This window comes from Phyllobates terribilis, unplaced genomic scaffold (genome assembly GCF_046119375.1).
Source record: "Phyllobates terribilis strain yellow unplaced genomic scaffold, ASM4611937v1 Scaffold_1__5_contigs__length_1240528914, whole genome shotgun sequence".
Classification (NCBI taxonomy): domain Eukaryota; kingdom Metazoa; phylum Chordata; class Amphibia; order Anura; family Dendrobatidae; genus Phyllobates; species Phyllobates terribilis.
In genome coordinates this window covers 817,721,486-817,730,539 of record NW_027362761.1, presented here as the reverse complement: position 1 = coordinate 817,730,539, position 9,054 = coordinate 817,721,486, and the positions used below count along the sequence as shown (strand labels likewise).

Sequence of the window (9,054 nt, the reverse complement as noted above, 5' to 3'; positions counted from 1 at the left end):
ATTCTGGGTGTTTGTGTTTTTTTTAACTTTGACTATGGGGTTAGTAATGGGGGTGTCTTATAGACGCCTCTCCATTACTAACCTGGGCTTGATGTCAGCTGGCATTATAAGCTGACATCAACCCCAACCCTATTACCCCCTGCCACCGCACCAGGGCAGCGTGGAAGAGCGAGGCTAAGTGCCAGAATTGGCGCATCCTATGAATGCGCCATTTCTGGGGCGGCTGACGGCTGGTGTTTCTAGCCTGGGAGGGGGCCAATATTCATGGCTCCCTTCCTGGGCTATTAATATCAGCCCCTAGCTGTCTGCCTAGCCTTTGCTAGCTATTAAATTAGGGGGGACCCCACGTCATTTTTTTTGGGGGGTCCCCCATTTTAATAGCTAGTAAAGGCTATGTATTCAGCTGGGGGCTGATATTAGTAGCCTGGGAAGCTCCGTGGGTATTACCCCCTTCCCAGGTCTCAAACATCTGCCCCAGCCGTCTGCTTAACCTCCGCTAGACCCTAAAATTAAGGGGAACCCCACGCCAATTTTTTTAATAATAAATCCTTTATTTTAATACTAAATGACAAGTACAGTAACCAACACTATCACTGTACTTCATATATATGTGACTGACATGTTTCTATCTATCTAATCTATGTGTGAAGCTCTATTCTGTCTGTTATAAATTGTCGGGTACCGCTGCTGAATTGCCGGCCGGCTTTTTTAAAGAGACGGTGCATGAAAACACTATTATTTTTTTTGATAAATCCTTTACGCTAAATGACAAGTACAGTAAGCAGCACTTTCACTGTACTTCGTATATATGTGGCTGACATGTTTATATCTATCTAATCTATGTGTGAAGCTCTATTCTTTCGGTTCTAAATTGTCGGGTACAGGTGTATGCCGCTGCTGAATTGCCGGCTTTTCATGTTTCACTGTTGGCACTGTTCCCATCGATTTGGGCAATCACTGTAATGCCACAACCACCATGGCTGTGGCATTACAGTGAGTGGCAGACAATCCCTGCATGATTGGTGCTCTAAATAGCGCCAGACATGCAGGACACGCTTTTGGTGCACGAACAGTTATCGAACATAACCTCGAACAGCCGAATTTTTTGCAAATCGTTCGGGTTCGTCGAACAACTCGAACACCGCCCAAAACAGCTCGAATTTGAGATTGGCGAACAGTTCTAGTCGAACACCGCTCATCTCTACTGAACCTGGATAGCTCAGTCAGTTAAGCACCAGTCTTTTAATCTGAGGGTCCGTTATTTATGTCATTGTTCAGTTTGGTGGCTTTTTAACCTAGACCTATCATTTAGCTTTGTTTAAAACATACCTAGCTTTTCAGAAATAAATGTCATGTGGATATGAGGATTAACACTACTTTGGTAATTTTATGACTTGTTTTCTGCATTTTTCCCTCTGTAGACTCTATGTCTAACTTTCAGTACTCTTTAAGCTGATGGGTGGAAAATAGCAGCTATGATGTCTCCCATAAAAAATACACAGAATCAGAGTGATTCCTTCTTTTTTTTCTTTGCAGCACATTTAGCAGTACCAATATGAAAATCAAAATTAATCAATACTGAGCTGTGTGAATGTGAATTCAGCTTTGGAGTAAACTAAATCAATCGCTTGATGATGCAGCTTCACCTGCCTTTAACTGCCCAAATCTGATAGCCTTTCACTGGACTGAATACTCATCACTCGTCTTCCCCTGTTTCCTACACATAGAGTATAAAAAGAGATGTAACCTGACACCTCATTATGCTGGCAGACTATGTGCTTGCTTTGGTTTTGGGTATGTACACACATATGAAAAAAATCAACATATCTGAAGAAACATTTAGATGAACCGGAAGTAAATCTTGAAAAATATGCTAAGTTTCTTTGGAAGGAGCCTGGATAGCTCAGTCGGTAGAGCATCAAATTTTTAATCTGAGGGTCCAGGGTTCAAGTCCCTGTTCAGTCATTAAATTTTTAAATCTCAACAGATCACTTTGTATTGTTTAAATCTCAGCTTGTGCTTGAAGATTAGTTGCATGCTTAATGCACTTGTTTGACATGAGAAATAAAATGCTCTTTTACACTAGAGAAAATAACAAAAAACATGTCTTTGAATATGTCCAAACTCACGACAAATTATTGATTATGTGCTTGGTTTTGGCTTTGAACAGTCATATTGGAAGATAATTTTTCTGAGTATACTTAAATATGGACAGAGACATTTTTTTTGAAAATGTTGCAAAAGTGCACTTAGAAAGAACCTGGATAGCTCAGTCTGTAAAGCACCCATCTTTTAATCTGAGGGTCCATTATTTACATCATTGTTCAGTTTTGAGGCTTTTTAACCTAGACCTATCATTTAGCTTTGTTTAAATCATGCCTAGCTTTTCAGAAATAAATGTCATGTGGATATGAGGATTAACACTACTTTGGCAATTTTATGACTTGTTTTCTGCATTTTCCCTCTGTAGACTCTATGTCTAACTTTCAGTACTCTTTAAGCTGATGGGTGGAAACTAGCAGCTATGATGTCTCCCATAAAAAATACACAGAATCAGAGTGATTTCTACTTTTTTTTCTTTGCAGCACATTTAGCAGTACCAATATGAAAGTCAAAATTAATCAATACTGAGCTGTGTGAATGTGAATTCAGCTTTGGAGTAAACTAAATCAATCACTTGAGGATGCAGCTTCACCTGCCTTTAACTGCCCAAATCTGATAGCCTTTCACTGGGCTGAATACTCATCACTCCTCTTCCCCTTTTTCCTATACATAGAGTATAAATAGAGATGTAACCTGACACCTCATTATGCTGGCAGACTATGTGCTGGCTTTTGTTTTGGGTATGTATACATATATGAAAAAAATCAGCATATCTGAAGAAACATTTAGATGAATCGGAAGTAAATCTTGAAAAATGTGCTAAGTTTGCTTGGAAGGAGCCTGGATAGCTCAGTCGGTAGAGCATGAGCCTTTTAATCTGAGGGTCCAGGGTTCAAGTTCCTATTCAGGCATTAAGCTTTTAAATCTTAACAGATCACTTTGTATTGTTTAAATCTCAGCTTGTGCTTGAAGATTAGTTGCATGCTTAATGCACTTGTTTGACATGAGAAATAAAATGCTCTTTTACACTAGAGAAAATAACAAGAAACATGTCTTTGAATATGTCCAAACTCACGACAAATCATTGATTATGTGCTTGGTTTTGGCTTTGAACAGTCATATTGGAAGATAATTTTTCTGAGTATACTTAAATATGGACAGAGACATTTTTTTTGAAAATGTTGCAAAAGTGCACTTAGAAAGAACCTGGATAGCTCAGTCTGTAAAGCACCCATCTTTTAATCTGAGGGTCCATTATTTACATCATTGTTCAGTTTTGAGGCTTTTTAACCTAGACCTATCATTTAGCTTTGTTTAAATCATACCTAGCTTTTCAGAAATAAATGTCATGTGGATATGAGGATTAACACTACTTTGGCAATTTTATGACTTGTTTTCTGCATTTTCCCTCTGTAGACTCTATGTCTAACTTTCAGTACTCTTTAAGCTGATGGGTGGAAACTAGCAGCTATGATGTCTCCCATAAAAAATACACAAAATCAGAGTGATTCCTACTTTTTTTTCTTTGCAGCACATTTAGCAGTACCAATATGAAAGTCAAAATTAATCAATACTGAGCTGTGTGAATGTGAATTCAGCTTTGGAGTAAACTAAATCAATCGCTGGATGATGCAGCTTCACCTGCCTTTAACTGCCCAAATCTGATAGCCTTTCACTGGGCTGAAAACTCATCACTAGTGTTGAGCGAACATGCTCGACACTGCTCGGTACTCGCCCGAGCATCACGCTACTCGGAATGTTTGGCGAGCACCGAGCATTTCCGGGTTACTCGGGCGGCAGCTCGGGTCTCCGCCCTGCATGTTTGGCGCTCTTTACAGTGCCAATGAACATGCAGAGATTGCCAGCCAGTCACTGTAATGCCGCAGCCATGTTGTTTGTGGGCATTACAGCGATTGGCTGGCCGCACAGCGTCACCTCGAGTATTTAAAATCGGGCGCCGCCATCTTGGACACAGTCGCTCCGGATCAGACAGTGTAGGGCAGCCCTGCTGATTTAGGGAGAGATATATCCTGCAAAATAGTTAGTGTAGGGTCTGTAAAGGCTGCCAGATCAAACAAACAGTCCTTCTCAGGACTAATATCCATCCCAGGTATATCAGGCAGGCAGGCTGTATAGGAGACGCAGTGGTTATAACAGCAAACGCTGCATTACAGTCCTGTGTGCTGCTCCTGTTGCTGAACTTGCTGGACTTAGCTCCAGGTCCCGGGGGCCAGGAAAAATCCTTTTTTTTTTTATCTAAATCCTCTTTTTTTTTTCCTCCTTCACAATGTACAAATACCCATCTTATTAACCTTTTGGTGCCCCCCCCCCCCCCCCAAAAAAAAAGTGTGCCTCTGATTTTTCAGACACAAATATATCTGTTGAAAATAGTCTGGTGTAGGCCAGAGAAATAGAAGTGTGGTTTTGCAGTTCTATGGGCCATTTGTATCTAAAAAAAACAGTTTGAGTGTGTCGCTCACTGTTCAGCCGCAAATATATATTTTAAAAAGCCTGGTATACACCAGTAAATTATTACTGTGGTTTTGATGTTCCACGGTAGAACATCTCTACTATCCTGTTTTTGGCATTTTTTGCTGTATAAAAATAATAATAGTGTCTCCCTGATTTTTCAGACACAAATATATCTGTTGAAAATAGTCTGGTGTAGGCCAGAGAGACAGAAGTGTGCTTTTGCTGTTCCACGGTAAAAAATCTCTATTATCCTGCTTTTTGCATTTTTTGCTGTAAAAAAAAAAAAATAGTGTCTCCCTGATTTTTCAGACACAAATATATCTGTTGAAAATAGTCTGGTGTAGGCCCGAGAAATACAAGTGTGGTTTTGCAGTTCCACGGTACAAACCTCTGTATTATCCACTTTTGGGCCATTTGTATCTAAAAAAAACTGTTTGAGTGTGTCGCTCACTGTTCAGCCGCAAATATATATATATTTTAAAAAGCCTGGTATACACCAGTAAATTATTACTGTGGTTTTGATGTTCCACGGTAAAACATCTCTATTATCCTGTTTTTGGCATTTTTTGCTGTATAAAAATAATAATAGTGTCTCCCTGATTTTTCAGACACAAATATATCTGTTGAAAATAGTCTGGTGTAGGCCAGAGAGACAGAAGTGTGCTTTTGCTGTTCCACTGTAAAAAATCTCTATTATCCTGCTTTTTGCATTTTTTGCTGTAAAAAAAAAAAAAATAGTGTCTCCCTGATTTTTCAGACACAAATATATCTGTTGAAAATAGTCTGGTGTAGGCCCGAGAAATACAAGTGTGGTTTTGCAGTTCCACGGTACAAACCTCGGTATTATCCACTTTTGGGCCATTTGTATCTAAAAAAAACAGTTTGAGTGTGTCGCTCACTGTTCAGCTGCAAATATATATATATTTTAAAAAGCCTGGTATACACCAGTAAATTATAACTGTGGTTTTGCTGTTCCACGGTAAAAAATCTCTATTATTCAGGTTTTGGTAGTTTTTTCCGTAAAGAAAAACAGTAGTGTCTCCTGACTGTTGTGACACAAAAATATATCTGTTGAAAATAGTCTTGTGTAGGCCCGACATCCCAGTGTGGTTTCGCAGTTCCACGGGTCAAATCGCTGTACTATCCAGTTTTGGGCCTTTGGTATCTAAAAAAAAAGCGTGTCGCTCACTGTTCAGCCGCAAATATCTCTATTTAAAAAAGTGTGGTATACCCCAGTAAACAATAACTGTGGTTTTCCTCTTCCACGGTTATAATCTACTCTTTATTACCCTTTTTCCATTGATAGTGCAAGTGTAAGCTATTTTACTTCATTTACAATGGGCAAGGCGTGTGGCAAGGGACGTGGAAGTGGACGTTCTGGTGATGGTTCGTGCAGAGGACGGGGCCGTGGCCAAGGTGAAAATGTGCCACAACCAACAGCCACATCTTCTCGCTCCCACTTCTTGACCGAATTACTAGGGAAGCACAGAATAACACCAGTATTGAGAACTGATCAGTGTGAACAGGTTATTAATTGGATAGCAGACAATACTTCCAGTTACCTGGGCACCACCACCTCCGGTCTGTCTTTCACACGGTCAACTCTTAGTAGCCATGAGTCTCGACCGCATACTCCTCCTCACCCTGATGCTCCTTCCTCCCACCATGCCGAGTGTCGTCAGACAGCAAGTGATCCCACACTTGGACACTCTGAAGAGCTGTTCACTGGTCCATTTCCATATTTGGGCCCCTCGCCTGATACGCTTGAAGTGGTGGAAGAGGAGATCCCATGTTGCGATGCCCAAATATTTGAACAGCCACGGCCACAGGAAGTCGACGTTGGCAATCTGTCACAATAGGTGGACGATGACGAGACACAATTGCCAGGAAGTGAGGAGGAGGATCGTGGTGCGCAAGTGGAAGAGGAGGAGGTGATGGATGATCTAGTAACTGACCCAACGTGGAAGGAGGACATGCAGAGTGAGGCCAGCAGCACACAGGGGGAGGGAGGCAGAGTACCCCAACAGGCAGGAAGAAGCAGTGTGGTGGCCGCAGACAGAAGGCAGGCAACCGTTCCCCGTAACACCAACACGAGGGACGTTGCCAGTACAAGCGGTAGGTCTTCCAGAGTCTGGAATTTGTTTAAAGACTCTGCTGATAACCCCAAAAAGGCCATATGTTCCACCTGCCATGCCAGCATCAGCAGGGGTGACAAAACTACCAGCCTGACCACCACCAGCATGATCAGGCACATGGCAGCAAAGCACCCGACTTTGTGGGGCGAAACCCAGGGTCCACGACCAGTGTCAGCGGGTGTCACCACTGCTTCTTCCACTGTTGTGCGTGCAAAAAAACCCCCTGTTGTGTGTGCAAGGCAATCCCCTGTCCATACTGCATGTAAAGATGCCCCCTCATCTCAGTCTTCACTTGTTATGGCAGTTTCTCAAGAAACAGCATCAACGTCCACGTTCACGTCCCACTGCAGCGTTCAATTGTCCATATCCCAGACCTTTGAACGAAAGCGGAAATTCGCAGCTAACGCCCCACAGGCCACAGTCCTAAATTCGCACATTTCACGACTGCTTGCATTGGAAATGCTGCCTTTTAGGCTGGTGGAGACGGAATCCTTCCGCAATCTTATGGCGGTGGCCGTCCCTCGGTACTCGGTCCCCAGCCGACACTATTTTTCCCGGTGTGCCATCCCCGCACTACACAAGCACGTGTCCCAAAGCATCTGCCGTGCCCTCAACAACGCAGTTACTGGGAGAGTCCACCTGACAACGGACACGTGGACAAGTGCTTGTGGCCAGGGACGGTACATCTCTCTGACGGCACTCTGGGTAAACATAGTGGAAGCCGGGACCCAGTCGGACCTTGGGACGGAACACATCCTCCCCACACCGAGGATTGCGGGCCCTATGTCAGTCAGAGTTGCCCCCACAGTGTACAGCTCCTGCGCATCCTCCTCCTCCTCCTCATGTTCAGCCTCCATCTCAGATATCACCACATCAGTTACAAGCTGGAAGCATTGCAGTACTGCCTCCGCCAAGTGGCAACAGGCTGTGCTGAAACTCATAAGCTTAGGTGATAAACCTCACACTGCTTGTGAGTTGTGGACAGCTGTGAAAGAGCAGGCAGATCTGTGGCTGAGACCGCTGAACCTACATCCCGGCATGGTCGTGTGTGACAATGGCCGTAACCTGGTGGCGGCTCTGAGGCGAGGTGAGATCACACACGTACCATGCCTGGCTCATGTGCTTAACCTCGTGGTTCAGCGGTTTCTTAAATCGTACCCCGAGTTGCCAGATCTGCTCGTGAAAGTACGCCGCCTGTCAGCTCATTTTCACAAGTCGGCTACAGCTTCCGCCGCTCTTGCTGTGTTGCAGCAGCGTTTGCAGCTTCCGGCATACCGACTGGTGTGTGATGTCCCCACACGTTGGAACTCTACCCTCCACATGATGCAAAGGATTTGTGAGCAGAAGAGAGCAGTTGTGGAGTACGAGCTGCAACAAGGCCGTCGATATTCAGGTCAGACTCCACACATAAGACCTCAGGACTGGACCTGGATGTCTGACATATGTACCATCCTGACAAACTTTGAGGAGGCCACCAAGATGGTGAGTGGCGATGACGCCATCATTAGTGTCAGCATCCCACTTGTCTGTCTTTTGCAACGCTCTCTGCAGAGAATTAAAGAGGAGGCATTGCAGCTAGAGTATGATGAGATGGATCAAGAAGCCGTAGCGGGCGATTACACATAGCCCAGCCTCATCTCATCCCAACGTGAATTGGGGGACAATGAGGGAGAGGAGGGGGAGGAGGAGGAGGAGGAAGAACAGGAGCTGCTATCATGCGTTGTAGACGGTAGTACCTGTACAAGTGTCATACCGTCGGTTCAGCGTGGGTGGCCTGAGGACAGGGGGGAGGAGGAAGAGGAGGAGGAGAGCATGGTCAGTCGTCATCTTGGTGAGGACACAGAAATCTTGACCGTTACCAGTCTGGCATGCATGGCTGACTTTATGTTACGCTGCCTTAACCGTGACCCTCGCGTTGTCAAAATGTTGGGTGACAGTCATTACTGGTTGGTGACACTTGTAGACCCCCGCTACAAGGAGAACTTTCACTCTCTTATTCCTGAGGTGGAGAGGTCTACAAAAATGGGGCAATACCAGAAGGCCCTTGCTGCAGAACTCTTAAAAAAATTCCCATCTGAACACGCTAGCGGCAGAGGTCACAGTTCGTTGCCCAACCAAGGCATACAGGCGAGAGAGATGCAACTCCAATCCAGCAGAGGCAGGGGAACACTGTCAACGTTCTGGGACAGTTTTCTGACACCCGCCCAGTTTACAGGCCCTGAGGCGCGGGGTACTCTCACAAGGAGTGGAAAGTTTCAAAAGATGGTGAGGGAGTACCTTGCCGATCGTACCAGCGTCCTCCGTGATTCCTCTGTGCCTTTTAATTATTGGGTATCCAAGCTGG

General features: G+C 44.2%; 1 non-coding gene across 1 annotated transcript; it reads left to right on the top strand.

Annotated features, from left to right (window-relative positions):
* Positions 1 to 1,892: 1,892 nt before the first annotated feature.
* On the top strand, positions 1,893 to 1,965 carry TRNAK-UUU (transfer RNA lysine (anticodon UUU)). Its single transcript has one exon. It is a non-coding gene; the product is annotated as a tRNA-Lys (tRNA).
* The last annotated feature ends 7,089 nt before the right edge of the window (positions 1,966 to 9,054 follow it).